This window comes from Helianthus annuus, chromosome 8 (assembly GCF_002127325.2).
Source record: "Helianthus annuus cultivar XRQ/B chromosome 8, HanXRQr2.0-SUNRISE, whole genome shotgun sequence".
Classification (NCBI taxonomy): Eukaryota; Viridiplantae; Streptophyta; class Magnoliopsida; order Asterales; family Asteraceae; genus Helianthus; species Helianthus annuus.
Window position 1 is genome coordinate 106,049,285 of NC_035440.2, and position 21,757 is coordinate 106,071,041.

At 39.5% G+C, this 21,757-nt stretch overlaps 2 non-coding genes across 2 annotated transcripts; one reads left to right on the forward strand and one right to left on the reverse strand.

The window, feature by feature from the left end:
• Positions 1–10,209: 10,209 nt before the first annotated feature.
• LOC118481368 lies at positions 10,210–10,316 on the reverse strand. Its single transcript, XR_004865575.1, has one exon. It is a non-coding gene; the product is annotated as a small nucleolar RNA R71 (small nucleolar RNA).
• A 5,206-nt stretch (positions 10,317–15,522) lies between these two features.
• Positions 15,523–15,629, forward strand: LOC118481399. The gene has a single exon (XR_004865606.1). It is a non-coding gene; the product is annotated as a small nucleolar RNA R71 (small nucleolar RNA).
• The last annotated feature ends 6,128 nt before the right edge of the window (positions 15,630–21,757 follow it).

Below are 21,757 nucleotides of genomic sequence, written 5' to 3' on the forward strand. Positions count from 1 at the left end.
ATAGAGTCTAAAGTCAGTTTGAGTCCAAATCCCATTGGTTTTGAGTATAAAGTGAAGAAAAGTAGAGAACAGTTGGAAAATGTTGAGATATGCCGAAACCTCAACAAGATCTCAAGTTATGAGTTTGGAAATCCTTTAGATCTGAACCAAACTTGATGAGATGACGTCACACAACCGATTGCATAAGCAACTGAGATGATGTCACCTTCAAGGGGTCCAAATCAGGTGATTTCAAGGTGAAAACTAGTGATTTTGATGGAGAAGATGTTGTAGAAGTGTGTAGTGATGATGGAAGTACAAGATTTAGGGAGAAATACTTACGAAATAGCCTTGAATCAAGAGAAAAGTGCTTGAGAATGACTTGGGAGTGAGTTGGGTCGAATGGAGCTGTCACATCAGTGAACAGTGGAGTGTACGGGTATTTATAGGGTGAGAGAGAGAGAGAGAGTAAGGCGGTGCTCGTGAGAGTCGAATGGATGTCCGGTCAGATGGCCATCCGATCGGATGGTCATCCGGATGGATGTCCATTCGATCGAATTGTCATTCGATCGACCAAGTTGTGCGAGTTCGTTTTCTGACTTTCGTTTCGTGCGTTATGTGACAATTGGCAAATAACTGGTAATTCCGTACAATCTAATCACTATTTATATTTCTAAATCTCATGCATTTAGCGTAATTTAATTACGTAACTGTGTCGTATACTGGATAAAAAAGTTAGGACAAGAAAACAAAGTTAAAACATATGTTGGTTTTCGTCGTAATGCGAAACCAAACAAACAATGTCCTAAAAGTGTTGGTAAAAAGTGCTGCGTGCACTATTCACGGTTACACTATTCATGCCAGCAAACCGTGAAATCAGACTGAAACACTGAAAAACGACACTCGGATAACATAACTGAGTCCATTTATATACAAAAACATTATTATGAAAACACATCTTGCAAACAAACAAGACTTTCCGGTATAACGCCCTAATCTAAAAAATGTCCGTTTCGGCTTAAAATATAGCATTTTTAACGCGTCCGAACCTATAACAAAGCATTTCCGGGACTTCGGAATAACGTCAATTGATGAAAAACATACTAAAACAATAGGATGATATCAACGGAACGTTCCTAATCACAAGTTTCCGGTATTACATCGCCATGCACTAAACAAGTCCGTTAGTGAACCGACGAGCTAGTAAGCAATATTTCCGTCATCGTAGCAACCAAATGGAAACTCTAGTGAACTAGTTAAGCTAAATTTGGGACTCGGAATCACTTCATACAACTTTCGGATGCAAGAAAACAACTTACGGAAAATCCTTATCGGTACGACATAAAAGCATCGTAGGTGAACCGGCGCTTAACCGGGAACCGTTTAAACTAGTTAAACACTATTTTAACTAGTCTAGTGAACTAGTTAATGATAATTAAAGTCCTAATCCCTAATTACCCTACTAATGATATACTTAAAATGCTAATCACCCTACACCTCCTAATAACCAAAATATCTTGGTTTATTAACACTTTTTATAAAATATTTTCATTTCATCCCCCATCATGATGGCCGAGAATTAGGTGGGTCCCACCCACCATACTTGGTTGAAAAATGAAAGATTTAGGGCATGGTATTTGGATAGATTTGTTGTTGAAATTGATGGTCTTACATCATCATCACCATACTTATTAGACTAACATTTCCATCATATTCTTATCCATCAAAGTGAACACAGAAACCCTTCCTTGTGCACCTCTATTTTTGGCAGCCATAGTTCCCCCACTCAACCTACCTTCAAACTCCATTTAACACCTTATTTTCACTAAAAATAGCCTTTACAAGGTCATCCATACTTGGTGCATGCATGGAGCATTACTAGGAGCTTATCTTGGAGCCTATTTTCTTCTTATTCTTCTTGTTTAAACTCTTGCAAGATTGTGAGTCTTCTAAACACAATATTTAAGCTTCATTTTACTAGTTAATCATAGAAGTACAAGTTGATGATCTTGAATTTAAAGCTTAAACTTAATCAAAAACCCTAAACACAAAACTAATAAACACTAAATATGAATATATTATGTGTTGATTTATGTTGTTTAGTGTTAATGTGTTCATATGATCATGTTGATTATGTTATTTTTGTTGAGATTAGTAGCTTAAAGCTTATGTTTATGATGATCTCATGAATAGATTCATGTAGTATTTAAGACTTATGTTCATCTTATCATGGTGAACATAAATATATGATTTAGACATGGATATGTTTAAATCTTGTAAGATCATCATACTCACTTTCATGAACAAAAAATGTATTTTAAAGATCACATGAGGAAACAAGTGTTTAGAAGGATTTACAACCTAATCTTGGAAGATTAGTAGACTTTGATTTTTACAAGACTAGTTAAAAGACTTGATTATTACAAAATATCCTCATAAAAAGTCTTGTAATCAAGGGGGTTAAAGTGGGAAAACTTGATTTGAACTTATGACAAAAATGACGTCTTCAAAAAGTCTAGTAAAAATGTGAAGATTATTTGTTAAACAAGTGGTTAAAATACACTTATAAAGTTCATGAAAATGAGGGTTAAAATGTATGATATCATGCATGTAAAGTTGGGGTAATGAAACTGGATTTGAAAATTGATTATCATTATGTGTTAAATAGGGTTTAAACGCGTTTTTATAACGTGGGAAACGTCACAGTTTTAGGGGAAACTATGGCGAATTTTTTTAAAAATCTAATCGCGATTAAAGAGGGGATTAAAGGGTGATTAACAATGTTAAACGCGATTAGTGGTCATAAATGTCATTTTGGAAACACTAGTGAGAATATTTAAGTCTTAAATATTCAATAAGTTTTATGGACTTAAAAATGTAACCATATATGAAGATATAATTTTTGGTAAAAATTATATATTTTTGGAAACTTGTCAAGTGCATGTACTATGTGCTATATGTGTATGTGTTAGATACTTATAGGGTGATCAAAATAAATACACATACATGCTCCTACATGGTCCAAGAAATGCTAGTAAATCAGACAATTAAATAAAATGGCCAAGATGGAAATACATAACACTTGATGACGACAAATTGGGCGTATCAAGAACAAGAAATGCTAGTAAATCGTGAACAAGTTACTACAATGTCGAGTCTAAAAATAACATATTTTTAGACACTAAAACGAACACATAACTAAGTGGTCAAAAACAAGAATCCGGAAAGTCGAAAACTATAAAAATTACCAAGTATTTTTCATGTGAAAAACGAACTTATTAAGTTACATGCTTGGTGAATTTTTGGTAAAAATGCAAGAGTATATTTAATGGACTCACCAAAATTAGATTTGGGCTAGGCCCAAATTACTAAAATGCATGGGCTAGAGCCCAAAAATAAATTATTTGGGTTAGGCCCAAATTGCTAACATACATGGGCCAAGGGCCAATGACAGTAAAACTAGGGCTAGGCCCAATGACATTAAAAACCAGGGTTAGGCCCAATAACAAGAAAACTAGGGCGAGGCCCAACGACATAAAACTAGGGCTAGGCCCAAAAACAATAAAACGTGGGTTAAGCCCAATGACATAGGTTCGAAGCCGTTCACATATAATTCAATACGTATAGAATATATGTATATACATAACGATCGAGCGAGTAAACCATCAACGCTCTAAAATACAAAATTGTTCCAAAGACGAAAAACGAGAACATAATAAAGAATTCAATATGAACAACTTGTACGAGGTCCGAAAGACCTAGTGTCTAACGAGATTAGTACACATGTAGGTTATTGACATGTACGGACGCTCACTTCGATTTCATAATACACGGAACGCAAATTTGTGAGTTCATGTCCCTCCTTTCAACGATTTCAATGTTTTGTTTTTAAAACAGTCGAGGGGAAAGACATGTTAAACTATGGGTATGTTAGCTATGGGTTTAGATGATAACACGATGAATGTACATAAATAGGATGATAACATAGTAACCATTAATCACTTGGTGACCAAGGTGCAAAAGGTGTAGATCTATTGAGTTTGAGACACGCTCCACTCCTTTGATAGGCCATAGGAGTGCTTTTGTGATCCCAGAAAATGTCAAAGTTGTTTCGGTTTGGTTACGTAACTTATGGTACATAATGTCAGGGGCTCGCTACCCACTGATAGGTCCTTAAACTCCATATATGCTATTAACATACCTGGATTTCAATACAAGAATGCAAAGATTTCATATGATAACATTAACTGCATGAACTCGCTCAACTTTTTGTTGACTTTTTAAAACTACATGTATCTCAGGAAACAGGTCTTGAGCCGGTGATTCACTACGGGAAATGGGAAAGTCAATGACAACGATGGCCACTTTTGGAGGGTTTGCCTTTTATATCCCAACCTCGTATGGGTATATAGGGGACAAAACCTCACAATGTTTTATGTCAAAAACTACCTTTTGTTATGTGTAAAATAACTTAGAACATGCTATGTCAAACGTTGTTGAAACTTGGAAACTATGTTGGAAAACTTGTAATCTTTTGTGGAGAACAATATATATATGGCATCGTTGTGGTTTATTATGTTTACTCATTTGGATGCAATGATTACCTTTCTTACGTCACACACAATACGCTTATGCTACTAGTAGGGTGTGACAAATTGGTATCAGCGCTCCGGTTGTAGTGAATCGGGGAAAACTTTTATTAAAGTTTGGTCTACAATCACCGAGGGGCTCACACATGAAAACAAAGTCGATAACATTACAAAAGTGATTTCAAAAGTATGACAAAAATGACAAAAGGTTTTCATTGTGTCACTATAACATGAGGATCTATCACGCGGGCTCAATCATAAGTAACGGATAAGAGTCAATAAGGAATAGACTTGAAAACACTAAGGATTACATGTGAAACATGAGAACAAAACATTGCATGAGATATATAGTGATTTCATGGAATATGTCATAAGTAATAATACATTTTCTAACAAACATATATGCATATCATACGGATTATTTGCCAGGACTGTGTCTCCTTCGACGGACAGTTCTGAGATCGACCCGATGCCGTTAGTATCGGATGACGACTACGAGCAGGATGTCGTTATCATTTCGTCGAATGACGAGACCGAGCATGAGGACTTTTCAGATGATGATGATATGTTGGATGATTTCCAACCATTCGCTCTCATTGATCCCGTTGAGGATCCCGCCCCACCTGAGGACGACGTATTGGCTATGCATCAGCCACTTCATGATGTGATTATCTACGGCCACCCGGAGGGTGAGCATATGATCGTGCATTTAGCAGTACCGCTAGCTGTTGTCCCACTTGTTGATCTCGAGGACGACGATGATGTCGACATCCCTGTGATACATGTCGAGCATCTTGACGATGATCTTGGTGACGGAGAGGTTCATGACATTGTTATTCTTGAGTTACCTTCTTCGGTCGTGTCTGTTGTTGATATTTCATCCACCGCGTCTAGTATTGCTCCCTCTACTCACAACCCTGCATCATCCCCTGATACTGTACTACCCACCCATGCTACTGTACCACCTACCCCCACTACTGACCCCATGCATTTGCCAGGATTTCCACACTCCATGTATCCCCCACCTCATTACCAGACTGGACCGTCATCATATCAGCCGTTATCTCATCCACCCCAGGACCCCTATGCTGCGGGACCATCTCAGTCCGCAGGACTTGCCTCCGACTATGTTAGATTATATGCCGGGATACCCCCACCGGGCATGGACCCTTCGGACCCTTATCATCCTTCTCACTTTCCTCCGATTACCATGGAGGATAGGATGATATCCTACGACATCCAGTTTTCCATACTCTTCCATAGGACTCTAGAGCTTGATGCCCAGCTAGCTGCGGTCAGGGCCGCTATCACGCCACCACCACCTGCATCACCACTGCCACCATTACCAGCGTCACCCCCTCCATCACCACCACCACTACCACAGTCACCACCCCCGCCATCTCCACGCTAGTAGTCTGTCGGTTGTATGTTGGTCTTATGTTAGTCGTATGTATATAGCTATCTTTTGGGGAGACTATCACTTTTGTGAAGATCAAGGCTTATAAAGATCAAGACTTTTGAAGACAACTGGAAGACATGAAGATACAATGTAGTAGAAAATCTTACTTTTGTATTGTGACTTGTACTGACTAGGGATATGTATCCCTAAGTCCTTTTGATCTTCATGAACAAATGTAACAAGTTGTCGTTATGTATAAAAGTATGTTTTCTGTATTTCACATTGTATTTCTTTTATGTTGGGGTTGATATTATGGTGATGTGATGATATTGTAGTTGATGTTGTTATGACATGGTGGACTTATGGTTGATGTTATGATATGGTGCTGTGTTTTTATTCTACATGTTGAGTTATACGACCATGGTGATGATTGGTGTGTGCATGTATGCTTATGATCGTGTGATGATATCATATATGCTTATATACATTTCTTATTTATATAAACCCGATGTGTTTATATATATATATACTTGACAATATTTATTATTAAATATGTGTCTAATGGAGATCGATATTTTATCTAGAAGACAATGCCGCCTCGCCGTGGAAGAACGAACACTAACCCGCTACCTACGACACAAGAAGAGTTGAATGAACGTATCTCATAGGCAATAGCCCAACACGAAGCCAACCGCATGGAACAAAGCGGTGGAACAGGAGGTACTACTGGAGGCAACCCCCCGACTGGTAATGCTTGGTCAATCATTAACCTGCGCGATACTCTCATCTATTCTAATCGTGCCCTTGATACTCACTTTTGAATTTGTGCATATGATAATTCCAGGTTGCACTTATAAGTAGTTCTTAGACTGCAAACCTCTAAATTTTGACGGTACGGGAGGTGCTGTTTCCTTCGTTCGCTGGACTGAGAAGACCAACTCAGTCATTCGAATGAGCAAGTGCCCTGCTGAACAAAGGGTTACTTATGTCACTGGACTCTTCATTGATGGGGCACTATCTTGGTGGAACCTCCAGGTCCAAACTAAAGGCGAAGCTACTGCGTACGACCTGACCTGGGAGGAACTAAAAGAATTGATGAGGAAAAAGTATTGCGCAAGGTCAGAAATTCAGAAGTTAGAAACGGAATTCTGGAATTTGAAAATGATAGGTCCGGATATTGCGGGTTACACGCAGCGATTCCATGATTTATCTCGTGTAGTCCCATACTTGGTGGATCCCGAATACAAGAGAATCGAAAGGTACATCTGGGGACTTGCCCCCCAAATACTAAGTCTGGTTACTACTTCTAAGCCCACGGAGATCGGCAAAGCAATTGATTTGGCTGTAGCACTTACTGAGGAGGCACTATGTCAAGGAAAGTTTGATGAGTCTAGGGTGAACAAAAAGGAAACCACTGTGGAGACTTCGACTTCCAACAAAAGGAAGTTCTCCGACTTCAAGAAAGGTTCTCGGGGAAAGAACAATAACAACAAGGGGCAATACTTGAAAGAAGTCAAAGAGGCGAAGGCTTATGTTACCACCACCACAAACGATACCGGCAGGAAGCCTTACACCGGGAATGCACCAAAGTGCAACAAATTTCCCTTTGATGTGCACAAAATGCAACATATAAATTACATCAATTGTGGCATAAAACTAACCATTTTTAGTACTAATGTTGGAAAAAGTGTGTTTTTGTCTTCCTTTTCTATTTTCAGGATTAAATGAGCTCAAATGAACAAAAGAAGCAAAAAGGCAGCTAAATCTAACATAAATACAAGAAAAGGAACAAACGTAGCATGCCCGACCCCCCGACAACATCTTCCCAAGCAAAAACAAGAAAACAGAAGACTGAACACGCCCCGTGCTCAATGAGCACGGGGGCGTGCCCAAGTGTCAGCAGAAAAGACAAAGTTGTAGAAGCTTCTATCGCCCACCACGGGGTCGTGCTCAGCGGACACGGGGCCGTGGTCAACTCTAAGATTCGCAGAATCTAGGGAAATCTTGATAGTACAGATACGCTTCTGCACACGGGGACGTGCTCAGCGGACACGGGGGCGTGGTCAACTAATGCAGAAAAAATGCAATTAATGAAGAAAGAGAAGGAGGATGGACATGGGGCCATGCCCGAGCTGCTGTTCAGGCTATAAATAGGGGTGCTTGGCTCATTTGCAAACCATCCCTTGGCACACCACCTCTCTCACACTTCACACTTCACCCACCACCCACCACCATCACAACACCATCATCCACCACCATCATCCATCATCCATCATAGAGTGTGTGAGTCGTCTCGGGATCCAAGATTGATCGTAAGAGTTCTTGACAATCAAAGGCCATGTTTGCCTAATTTTCTTACATAACTTGGTGAAGAGAAGTGTTTAGTGTAATACTTTTTATTTTTAATCTTTTCGCACTTTTTATTTGGTTATGTATTAATGACTTTAATAACTAGTTTCTTATGTTGAAGGTGATTCTTCCTTATCGTTTGTCCGTGGTGTCTTGGCATTATTTTACTGTCTATATAAAATAAAATATTTTCACCATTCATATTACCATGGTCTATATGGAGATATGTTGGCTACCTGGTCGGGCGTTAAGGGAACTGTTTGATAAGAGTGTTGCCATTGTTCAGTGTATAGATCTTGCAAAGGACCTGGGTCAAATTTAGTAAGACCACCTTCAATACCCACTGGTATTGGATGGCGGGGGTCTAAAGTCTTTGATCCCATCATAAGTAAGCTACTATTAAAACTTTAATCCGGCTACTTAGGACTGTATCCCTGCTAACTCAGACTACTTAGCCGAGGGTAACGTCACCTTCAAAAGAGGGGCCTACCACATTATGCATTAATAACTTAATTAATTATCTTTCAATAATCCGACCCTTTAGGATTGTATCCTTGCTGACTCAAACTACTGGGTTGAGGGTAACGTTACCTTCAAAAGAGGGGCCTACTACAATAACTAAGATAATCTCTTAAAAAGTGCAAAAGTGCGGAAATAAACAAAGGTTACACTGTACACGAGTCGGAGCCAAGTGATTCATCTTGTCTATCTGTTTTATTTTTATTTTAATTTTCATCATTTTAGTTAGTTTTTATTTTTTCCTAGTTTAAAAACCTTTTTCTAAATTTTTGATTTGATTAGACGTTGAGGATAAACCGGTACTAAAAGCTCTTGTGTCTTTGGACGACCTCGGTATATTACCAACAGTATACTACGTCCACGATGGGTGCACTTGCCCATATGTGTGTTTAGTGTTAGTAAATATCGTGTTTTATAAATTTAAAACTTGGCTAAAAAGTTTAAAAGGGTTTAAAATATATATTAAAAATCTATTACACTACACGCACATCAAGTTTTTTGGCGCCGCTGCCGGGGACACACAGATTTTAAGAAAGTTAGGAATCAACGGCCTAATCGTTTTTTTTAATATTTCTGTTTTTTAAGGATTTTCTTAAATTTTTCAGTTCCTGTAGAGCTCAGCACGGGCCGTGCCTAGCATTGTTACTGGCAGTTTTTATTTTCCGAGTTACAGAGAGTTGAGCACGGGGCCGTGTCGGTGTAACACGGGGCCGTGTCGAACTCCCCAGTAACAGGGATCCGGAAAAACAATCACTGTATCTCCGACCACGGGCCGTGTTCATCTAAACACGGGGCCGTGGTGAAGCTTCTAACCAACGTTCTTTTTTGTTTTATTGCAGGACTTGGAACTCGGGCGCCGCATCTGAACTCTCCACGTAGTGTATGAGCTCCAGTTCTAATAGAGACGTAAAAGAACCCCTAGACAAACCCGAACACTTTCTAAGAAAAAGACTTAAAGCTAAAAACCAAGAGAAAGTTTCAGGGGACCCACTTCCAATGGCGGACCAGCGTACCCTCATGGATTACCTACGACCCACCGTAGGTAATCTCGGCGCCGCTATCAATGCACCAAATGTCGAAGCCAACAACTTCGAACTTCGGCCACATTTGATATAAATGCTTCAAAACTCCGCAACCTTCCATGGGCTTGCGGACGAGGATCCTCATCTACATATTACTAATTTCTTTGAAATATGTGATACCTTCTAGATCAATGAAGCATCAAACGACGCCATCCACCTTCGAATGTTTCCATTTTCACTAAAAGACCGAGCTAAGGCTTAGCTTAACGCCCTCCCAGTTGGCTCGGTAAACACCTGGGATGAACAAGCCCAAAAGTTTCTATATAAGTATTTCCCTCCGGCTAAAATGGCTAAATTAATGACTGAAATTAATACATATTCACAAGAGGATGGGGAATCCTTATTTGAAACTTGGGAAAGGTTCAAGGAGCTACTGAGAAAGTGTCCCCATCACCGTCTTACGGTTGCGGGTTGGTGTGTATATGGAATTAAGTATATTTTAAGCCCTTTTTACACGTTAGTCAAGTTTTAAATTTATAAAACACGATATTTTACTAACACCAAACACACATATGGGCAAGTGCACCCATCATGAGCGTAGTATAGTGTTGGCAAGATACCGAGGTCGTCCAAGGACACAAGAGCTTTTAGTACCGGTTTATCCTCAACGTCTAATCAAATCAAAAATTTAGAAAAAGGTTTTTAAACTAGAAAAAAAAAATAAAAACTAACTAAAATGCTGAAAAATAAAATAAAAATAAAAACAGATAGACAAGATGAATCACTTGGCTCTGACTCGTGTATAGTGTAACCTTTGATTATTTCCGCACTTTTGCACTTTTTAAGAGATTATCTTAGTTATTGTAGTAGTCCCCTCTTTTGAAGGTGACGTTACCCTCAACCCAGTAGTTTGAGTCAGCAAGGATAGAATCCTAAAGGGTCGGATTATTGAAAGATAATTAATTAAGTTATTAATGCATATTGTGGTAGGCCCCTCTTTTGAAGGTGACGTTACCCTCGGCTAAGTAGTCTGAGTCAGCAGGGATACAGTCCTAAGTAGCCGGGTTAAAATATTAATAGTATTTTAACTTATGAGGGGATCAAAGAGTTTGGTTCCCCGCCATCCAATATCGGTGGGTATTGAAGGAGGTCCTACTAAATTTGACCCCGGTCCTTTGCATGATCTATACACTGAACAATGGCAAGACTCTTACCAAACCGTTCCCTTAACCCCCGACCAGGTAGCCAACATACCTCCATATAGACCGTGGAGATATGAATGGTGAAAATCTTTTATTTTATATAGACAGTAAAATAATGCCAAGACACCAAAGACAAACGATAAGGAAGAATCACCTTCAACATAAGAAACTAGTTATTAAAGTCATTAATACACAACCAAGTAAAAAGTGCGAAAATATTAAAAATAAAAAGTGTTACACTAGACACTTGTCTTCACCAAAAGATGTAAGAGACTTAGGCAAACATGGCCTTTCATTGTCAAGAACTCTTACGATCAATCTTGGATCCCGAGACGACTCACACACTCTATGATGGACAATTGATGATGGTGTTGTGATGGTGGTGGGTGGTGGGTGAAGTGTGAGAGAGGTGGTGTACCAAGGGATGAGTTGCAAGTGATCCAAGCACTCCTATTTATAGGTTAAACAGAAGCTCGGGCACGACCCTGTGTCCGTTGGGCATGGCCCCGTGTCCATCCTTCTCTCTTTCTTCATTAATTGCAGTTTGTCTGCATTAGTTGACCACGCCCCCGTGTCCGCTGAGCACGACCCCGTGTGCAGAAGCATATCTGTACTATCAAGATTTGCCTGGATTCTGTGAATCTTATAGTTGACCACGGCCCCGTGTCCACTGAGCACGACCCCGTGGTGGGCGATAGAAGCTTCTACAACTTTGTCTTTTAAGCTGACACTTGGGCACGCCCCTGTGCTCACTGAGCACGGGGCGTGTTCAGCCTTATGTCTTCTTGATTTTGCTTGGGAAGATGCTGTCGGGGGGTCGGGCATGCCACGTTTGTTCCTTTTCTTGTATTCATGTTAGATTTAGTTGGCTTTTTTGCTTCTTTTGTTCATTTGAGCTCATTTAATCCTGAAAATACAAAAGGAAGACAAAAACACCCTCTTTCCAACATTAGTACTAAAAAAGGGTTAGTTTTACGCCACAATTGATGTAATTTATATGTTGCATTTTGTGCACATCAAATACCCCCACACTTGAATCTTTTCTTATCCTCAAGCAAAACTCTTTATAATGTGGCTTGACATTCCCAAATGGAATGGGTAGAAGAGAAGGTTTTTGGGCTTGTCATAGAGTGTCGAGATTTCCAAGATTCGTTATTAAGTTTTATTTTTATTTATTTACAATCCTATTCGTCATGATTTATTAAAAACATTTCATAAGATAAATTACTTATTAGGGCATAACATGCCTTTTTTAAAATTCCATTTATATACGAGTTCACGTACCTCACGGGGGATCACTCAACACTCGGCCGAAGGTGTATTTTTAGTGAATCACTCGAGAGCGGCATGGAACTTACTCCTACCATAAGCTTGCCAAACAATCAATCCTCCTCCTTTTTAACTATATACCTTTGTATATATCAAGAGGACTTTTTGGGTGACGGGTTAGGCTTGGGCTAAAGGTGGGTGGTTGGGTTAGTAGTTAGTAAAAGGGCGAAAAGCGTAAAAAGCGTCGGTTTTCGTAAGACTCGATATTTTTCAAAACTTTTTTATTTTGATTAAGTATTTCCTTCAAACAAAGTTATTTTTGATAAACTTGTTTGTTTATTTCTTTGACTTCATCATTTTTTTAGGAAGAATCAAGTCGTACTAAAAACCGAGCTCTGTTACTAAAATAAAAGGTTTAAAATAAAAAAAAGGGTTTAGGTGGGTAAAGGGTGTTTGGTTTGGGTTATGAAATGAAAAGGTTTAGGCTCAAAGGGGTTAACTAGGGGGATTTTGGGTATGTGGTAAAAAAAAAAGAAAAATAATGGTGTAGAAATAAAAAGGGTTAGTCCTAATGCCTCCATCATTTACTTACTCGGGTTTAAGTTGGTAAGGACCGGGAATGTATCGTCTTGGCAAGTTCTAGAGTCGTGAGAACCAAGCGGCTATTTACACAAGAAATGAAAAATGAGCATTTAGTTTAAAGATATGTATTTGTATGCTCAATAAAGGCTCAAAACTCACTTTTGTGGGAACGGGTTTTATGTGATCAAGTATATATAATCAAATTTTAACTAAGCTTGTCATGCCGTTTCATAATTTTCTTATGTTGGTTCTTTTTATCACGCTCTCGGTTGTAAATTTATGAAAATGTAACCTTTTTAGAATTTTGAAATTCCCAACTTAAACTTAGACAAGTAAAAAAATGAAAATTTTTGAAAAAAATTTGGGGTGATTAGCGGTTCCAATAGAGTTTTGTGTAAGGCTTGTTAATTAGGACTTGCAAGATTCAAGGTTTTAGCATCCCCCCACACTTAAATTACACGTTGTCCTCAATGTGTCCCAAAAATAAGTTTTTATGTTGATTCAATGTGTGAAAAGGTGTGAAAAGCAAAATTTTCTGTTACTGGGCATCTGGACACGGCCCCGTGGTGTCCGGGCACGGCCCCGTGTTCAGGTGCCAGTAACAAAAGTTTGTAAAAAGTAACAGAAGCCTGGACACGGCGGTGTGTTCAGTGAGCACGCCCCATGTCCAGTTTACCTGAACTGGGCATTTTCTACAGATTGTGCAGCACGGGGCCGTGTTGGGCGGGCACGGCCCGTGCTGAACTTGCTGTAACGAAGAAAAATTTGTCGGATGGCCCTGTTTTCGTGCATGGGTCGCTGGTCAAGTTTCCCTTGTTATCCTTCACCAACCCGAGTGTGTTTTATTCCTGAAAATTAAAACTAAACTAGAAAACATAAAAATTAATCTAAACTAAACTAAGGATAGTTCCGCGGAATGCCTCCGTGGTGCGCCACGTTTATAAGGGTCCTTGGCTAGACCCAAAGCCTTGTCATATGTTACCCAAGGGGGATGTTTTGCATCCCATGCTACACCGTCGGAGAGCATCATCCAAACTTGAGTCAATGATCTTCATGTAGTTGACCGGGTCTTCGTCTTCTACTCTTTTTCCGACTCCAAACTTTACTTCCTCGTCCCCAACCCTCAATGTTAGTGTTCCATCATTCATATCTACCACTGCTTGGGCTGTATCTAGGAATGGCCTCCCTAGGATGAGTGGAACTTCGGTATCTTCCTCCATATCTAGCATGACAAAGTCGGCCGGGAAGACAAATTCGCCGACTTTGACCAGTAGATTTTCAGCAACACCTTGTGGATATTTGACGGATCTATCGGCGAGTTGTATACTTATTTTTGTAGGACTTGTTTTTCCTAAGCCAAGTCGATTGAACATTGATGAGGGTATGAGGTTGATGTTTGCCCCGAGATCTACTAGTGCATTACGAACGGGAGATTTCCCAATCGAGCAAGGAATTGTGAAGCTTCCGGGGTCAAGCTTCTTTTGCGGAAGTTTATTGAGTAGTAAGGCGGAGCATTCTTCGTCTAAGTTAACTAATTGCAAAGATTCAGTTATCCTTTTATGAGTGAGGAAGTCCCTCATAAATTTTGAATATTTAGGCATTTGAGTTAGGACCTCGATAAATGGAATATTAACATGCAATTGTTTTAGTAAATGTTCGAACTTTGCGAATTGCTCATCGGTCTTTTGATGTATTAACCGACCAGGGTATGGAACCGAGGAGTCTTAGCCGGCTCTTGAATTGGTGGAGAAGCCTTCTCTTGTTGGGGCGCGGGTGGAGTTGGTTGTTTAGATTGGCTTCCTTCAGTTGGTGGAAGTAGAGCATCATCAGGACCCACGGTACGGTTTCTCAATGTTATGACATGTACTTGCGCCTTTGGGTTGGTTTCGGTATTACTTGGTAACACGCCTTGTGGTCTCTCGGAGAAATTTTGAGCTATTTGATTTAATTGCTTTTCAATGTTTTGAATGCTAGCTTGTTGATTTCTAAAATTTGATTCCAATTGTTGAAATCGATCCGAGTTTTTCTTTTCGGTGTTGGATATGAGGCGAGATACAGTATCTTCAAGCCTTTCTCGTCCACTTTGTTGTTGAGAAATAGTTTGTGGTTGTTGAAAGTTAGTTCGTTGGTTTTGTTGGTTACTACTATTGCCGGGATCTCTCCAACCAAGGTTTGGGTGGTTACGCCATCCTTGGTTGTAGGTACCCGTTGGGGGACCCGACGGCCTAGGTCTATTATCAATGTAGTTTACCGTTTCCGTTTGATCACCTAATTCTTTCATACAACTCCAATTTTCATGTGACCCACCACACCCTTCACAAGCCATTACCGAGACCGTTTTTGCCATTTCCAATTTTTTGATTTTTGAAGAAAGGGCCTCAATTTGGGCTTGCAAAGAAGTGCTTTCATCAACTTTATGGGCGCCCGGGGCATTAGATTTATTGCCTCGGGGAGTGTGCCACTGAAAATTGGTTTGAGCAATTTCCTCAATTTGATTATATATTTCATTTGGGCGACGATTACCTAAAAGTCCCCCGGAGCTAGAATCAAGTGTTTGTCTAGTATGTGGCAACAACCCATTGTAGAAAGTGGATACTTGTTGCCATACCGCAAGACCATGATGAGGAGACTTTCTTAGTAGCTCCTTGAACCTTTCCCAAGTTTCATATAAGGACTCCCCATCCTCTTGTGAATATGTATTAATTTCAGTCATTAATTTAGCCGTTTTAGCAGGAGGAAAATACTTATATAGAAACTTTTGGGCTACTTCATCCCAGGTGGTTACTGAGCCAACTGGAAGGGTATTAAGCCAAGCCTTAGCTTGGTCATTTAGTGAAAATGGAAACATACGAAGGCGGATGGCGTCGTTTGATGCCCCATTGATCCGAAAGGTATCACATATTTCTAAGAAATTAGTAATATGTAGATGATGATCCTCGTCCGCAAGCCCATGGAAGGTTGTGGAGTTTTGAAGCATTTGTATCAAATGTGGCCGAAGTTTGAAGTTGTTGGTTTCGACATTCGGTGCATTGATAGCGGCGCCGAGATTACCTACGGTAGGGCGTAGGTAATCCATGGGGGTACGTTGGTCCGCCATCGGAAGTGGGTCTCCCGAAGCTTTCTCTTAGTTTTTAGCTTTAAGTCTTTTTCTAAGAAAGCGTTCGGGTTCTTCGAGAGTTTCTTTTATGTCTCTACTAGAACTGGAGCTTATACACTACGTAGAAAGTTGTGGCGCCTAGGTTCCTAGTCCTGCAATAAAAACAGAAAAGAACGTTGGTCAGAATGTTCACTACGACCCCGTGCTCAGATGAACACGGCCCGTGGTCGGAGATACAGTGATTGTTTTCCAGATCCCTGTTACTGGGGAGTTGCACACGGCCCCGTGTTGCACCGACACGGCCCCGTGCTCAACTGTCTGTAACTCGGAAAATAAAAACTGCCAGTGACAATGCTGGGCACGGCCTGTGTCCAACCAGGCACGGCCCGTGCTGAGCTCTGCAGAAACTGAAAAATTACGAAAATCCTAACAAATACAGAAAAACTTAGAAAAAACGATTAGGACGTTGATTCCTAACTTTCTTAAAATCCTTGTGTCCCCGGCAACAGCGCCAAAAACTTGATGCGGGTTGGTGTATATATGGAATTAAGTATATTTTAAGCCCTCTTTACACGTTAGTCAAGTTTTAAATTTATAAAACACGATATTTTACTAACACCAAACACACATATGGGCAACTGCACCCATTGTGAGCGTAGTATAGTGTTGGCAAGATACCGAGGTCGTCCAAGGACACAAGAGCTTTTAGTACCGGTTTATCCTCAACGTCTAATCAAATCAAAAATTTAGAAAAATGTTTTTAATCTAGAAAAAAATAAAAACTAACTAAAATGCTGAAAAATAAAAAAAAAATAAAAACAGATAGACAAGATGAATCACTTGGCTCCGACTCGTGTACAGTGTAACCTTTGATTATTTCCGCACCTTTGCACTTTTTAAGAGATTATCCTAGTTATTGTAGCAGGCCCCTCTTTTGAAGGTGACGTTACCCTCAACCCAGTAGTTTGAGTCAGCAAGGATACAATCCTAAAGGGTCGGATTATTGAAAGATAATTAATTAAGTTATTAATGCATATTGTGGTAGGCCCCTCTTTTGAAGGTGACGTTACCCTCGGCTAAGTAGTCTGAGTCAGCAGGGATACAGTCCGAAGTAGCCGGGTTAAAATATTAATAGTAGCTTAACTTATGAGGGGATCAAAGAGTTTAGACCCCCGCCATCCAATACCGGTGGGTATTGAAGGAGGTCCTACTAAATTTGACCCAGGTCCTTTGCAGGATCTATACACTGAACAATGACAAGACTCTTACCAAACCATTTCCTTAACCCCCGACCAGGTAGCCAACATACCTCCAAATAGACCGTGGAGATATGAATGGTAAAAATCTTTTATTTTATATATACAGTAAAATAATGCCAAGACACCACTGACAAACGATAAGGAAGAATCACCTTCAACATAAGAAACTAGTCATTAAAGTCATTAATACATAACCAAGTAAAAAGTGCGAAAAGATTAAAAATAAAAAGTGTTACACTAGACACTTATCTTCAACAAGTGATGTAAGAGACTTAGGCAAACATGGCCTTTGATTGTCAAGAACTCATACGATCAATCTTGGATCCCGAGACGACTCACACACTCTATGATGGACAATGGATGATGGTGGTGGATGATGGTGTTGTGATGGTGGTGGGTGGTGGGTGAAGTGTGAAAGAGGTGGTGTGCCAAGGGATGAGTTGCAAGTGATCCAAGAACTCCTATTTATAGGCTGAACAGAAGCTCGGGCACGGCCCCGTGTCCATTGGGCACGACCCCGTGTCCATCCTTCTCTCTTTCTTCATTAATTGAAGTTTATCTGCATTAGTTAACCACGCCCCCGTGTCCGCTGAGCACGACCCCGTGTGCAGAAGCATATCTGTACTATCAAGATTTGCCTGGATTCTGCGAATCTTATAGTTGACCACGGCCCCGTGTCCGCTGAGCACGGCCCCGTGGAGGGCGATAGAAGCTTCTACAACTTTGTCTTTTCTGCTGACACTTGGGCACACCCCCGTGCTCACTAAGCACGGGGCACGTTCAGCCTTCTGTCTTCTTGATTTTGCTTGGGAAGATGCTGTCGGGGGGTCGGGCATGCCATGTTTGTTCCTTTTCTTGTATTCATGTTAGATTTAGGTTCCTTTTTGCTTCTTTTGTTCATTTGAGCTCATTTAATCCTGAAAATACAAATGGAAGACAAAAACACACTTTTTCCAAAATTAGTACTAAAAAAGGGTTAGTTTTACGCCACAATTGATGTAATTTATATGTTGCATTTTGTGCCCATCAATGGCAACAAGTGTCCACTTTCTACAATGGGTTGTTGCCAAACACAAGACTGTGGGATCGTTTACGGACCCGAACGAGTCGCTCAGAAGAGTTTATGCTCAATAAGAAAGGCGGAAACAGTCGTATTGAGGTCAATTTAGCAAGATATACTCATTAACTGTCGATTTATTGAATTGATGACAATTTACAGCGAGACAACACTTCGGCAGCAGTTCGGCACTGAAACCGGAACCGTTACAAATGATTTCACTTGAACGGGTATATATAGGCCCATAATTCCATTTGAATCTGTTCCAAGCGAAATTAGATTCCAAACAGAATCTAATTCCGCGCGGAATTACATGCAAGACTCATTCAAGCGGAATTACCCTTTCAAGCGGAATTACCTATATTCTCGAACTACGTGCCATGATCTAACATTCTTAGTACATGACTCGTTACAAGACGAAGTCGACAGACGCATGCACCAACAGACTCCCCCTCGAATGTTGACGAGTCTTAAGTGTCGAGTCTTCAACATCTTCAGTCTTTATCAGTCTTTGGGCTCTTTTGAAGAATCTGACATTGTAAAGCATCCTCAAATCTCTCTCTCTTCTCTTCTCTATCAGCACCAACAGACTTCTCTCGAGCAAATAATCTCCCTCGAATGTTGAACGAACCAGGATCGCAAACTGGCTCTCAAGTCTTCTAATTCTCTTGATCAGATCTCTTGATTCCTTAAGATCACCAGTATCAGCAACTTTCATGAATATCAGGCTTCTAGAAACATAACCTGGCTCTTAACATCTACAGACTCCCCCTTTCGATAAGCTGGGATCGAAGTCTGGCTTCCACAGGTTCAAGATCGTTACCTGACTCTCTTTTCTGATCAGGATTGAAACCTGGCTTTCTCTAAATACAGAACTTTCAGGAATCGGAACCTGGCACTTCTCAGATTTCATACCTGCACAATCTCTACCACACAATAAATTTCACAAATTTAAAATTCGACAAATTTATGCTTTCTGTCTACCACTTGTAGAAGACAAAACAAAGAATGATTTTACATTGTTAATCTGTGATGAACCACTTGTAAAATATAGAATGATTTAACATTTAAAAGCTTCTGATGATCACTTGTAGGTCAAATATACACAAAACTCCCCCTCACAAAATGTCTATCATGTTTAGCACTTGGAATTTTGAAAATCAGCTCTTCAACACCAGTTGTCGAAAATCTTTTTGTATTTTTCAAAAATTTATGCTAAAACACACTAAAATCTTTTTGGGATTTTTGAATAAAAAGAAATGCAGTAAAGAAATATTTACAGACAATATTTTTGTGAGTTTGTGTAAGAGGATCATATCAATTTTTGAGACAAATCACTAACACCATTAAGCTTTAAATATTTTAATTTCTAAACAATTCACCTAGATTGTCAGTATATTGATCCACTTAAATTTTCACACAAAGTTCAACTGTTTCGAGATACGAGATTAGTGTTTTAAGTACTTAAACTTATTCGCGTGACCCACCACTTGAATATACTCCCGTATCCAGATCCCAATATTCAGTCTTACAGGTGAGTATACCTAGATGATATCTGTAAAGGGTTAAATGCGAAACCGTGAGAGCTCAGGTCAGAACTTCCGTTCGTGCAGAGAGATGACGGTTCGACTTTAGGTGTGTTCCCTTTAGAGAATCTTTTCTTCAACAGCACATGATTAGCATTTATCAATGTTTCATCATTTTTTGTACTGAGGGCTAGCTATATTTCAAGAAAATGCAAAGTATTATACAGTGACTAGGCCATAGCTTCCGCAAAATCAGAAGTCCCAGTATAATACCCCAGATATCACTGAGTATAAAGACCTAGTATCTCAGAAAGAGGGATCTTTCAAACAAGATTTCGGGGGTTACCCATATATCCAAGAAATGTTCCCCGCAATATAAGCAAGTTTGAAATTTAGGTTTATATCTCGAAAACAATTTACTGAATGTGCAAAAACCTACTGGCACATCCACAGTGAGATTGTTTATCACATTTTAACTCTCCAATTCTTTAGCGTGTTGTGATAGTCCACTGATGTACTATCATTTCCTCTTTTCTCAACAAAACTCATTTTGAAATTTTATCATGTTTTTGGCTTTTTCTGGTTTTCTAATGTTTTTGAATTTTCTGAAATTTCTTACTCCCTCTAAAATTCAGAAACATTTAAAGAAACTTGAAAACAAACTATACAAGTAACATGACAACTGTTGTGAATTGCTTCAATTCGCCATCCACTTGGTATAAACAATCAGAACTTCCCCCTTACAACAAACTATTTTCCCATTATGATTTCAAAACACTTAAGTTTGTTTTAATCAAAATGGTTTTTCCGGAAAATAAGTTTTGTTGATTTTACCACTTGTAGGAAATGGGGATTATTTCATCACATTGTTTTCAACCACTTGTAGGTTCACAAACCAAACATACCATCTGTAGAAAATCAAGTACAACTTAATGTCCCTGATTTACCACTTGTAGATCAAACCAATTACCACTTGTAAGTATGCACAATTGATGTGCAAATTATGGTCTATAAAAACTACTAACCTAATCTAGACACCCTAGTTTTAAATTTATAAACTAAGACTCTCTAAATGCTAGACCACTGACAGGCAAGTGTACCTCTCGTACGTAGTAAAGCCTAATGAAGTCCGAGTATCGAACCCACGAGACACTCGCGACGCTAAACTAGACTCTGACTCAACTAATACTTAACTGGTTTTAATTGTTTTGGATTTGAGGATTTTAATTAACTAATTCTACTAAAACGAATAAACAAGAGAACGAAACAAGCAAGCAAGATTGGTGAAGTGACAGGAAGCAGACAATGATGAGAAAGAACTACCCAGGCTTCGAATCCGTAGAATCATGCAATGCTACTCTGACAGTGACAATGGTTAAATATCCTACTCCCTCAATTGACCCCCCGCTAGAGATGCCCCAAATGAAGAAGCAAGACTAAATGTGAAGTGCTAGAACGGACCGGCTCGAGCGATCGATACCAAATCCTACGAAAATAGAATCCTTTTGACCTCAGAGACAGTTATGTTAAGAGAAGATCCCAAAATCGCAAAGCAAACCCAACTTTGATAATTGAAATCCTAGGAAACCTTAATTACGATGCGATAAACGAGCCCGAGCTATCGGTCACCCAATCTACCCACCAATAATTAGCTAATAACCTAGCTCACCCTAATCGTCTTTCGAGTCACAAGATGAGGATGCAAGTTTTAATATAGTGGTTTCAATTATTAGTCAACTTGGTCAATTTCTCAACACAATATTCAACCCGAAAATCCTAAGATCAACGAATTAAATTAAATCCTAAGTCTAGGGGGAATTTCTTCGTGCCTAAACCGCTGAATTTATTGACTAATAAAATAACCAAAACATACCAACATGCAATATCAAGATCAATATCAAAGAAAAG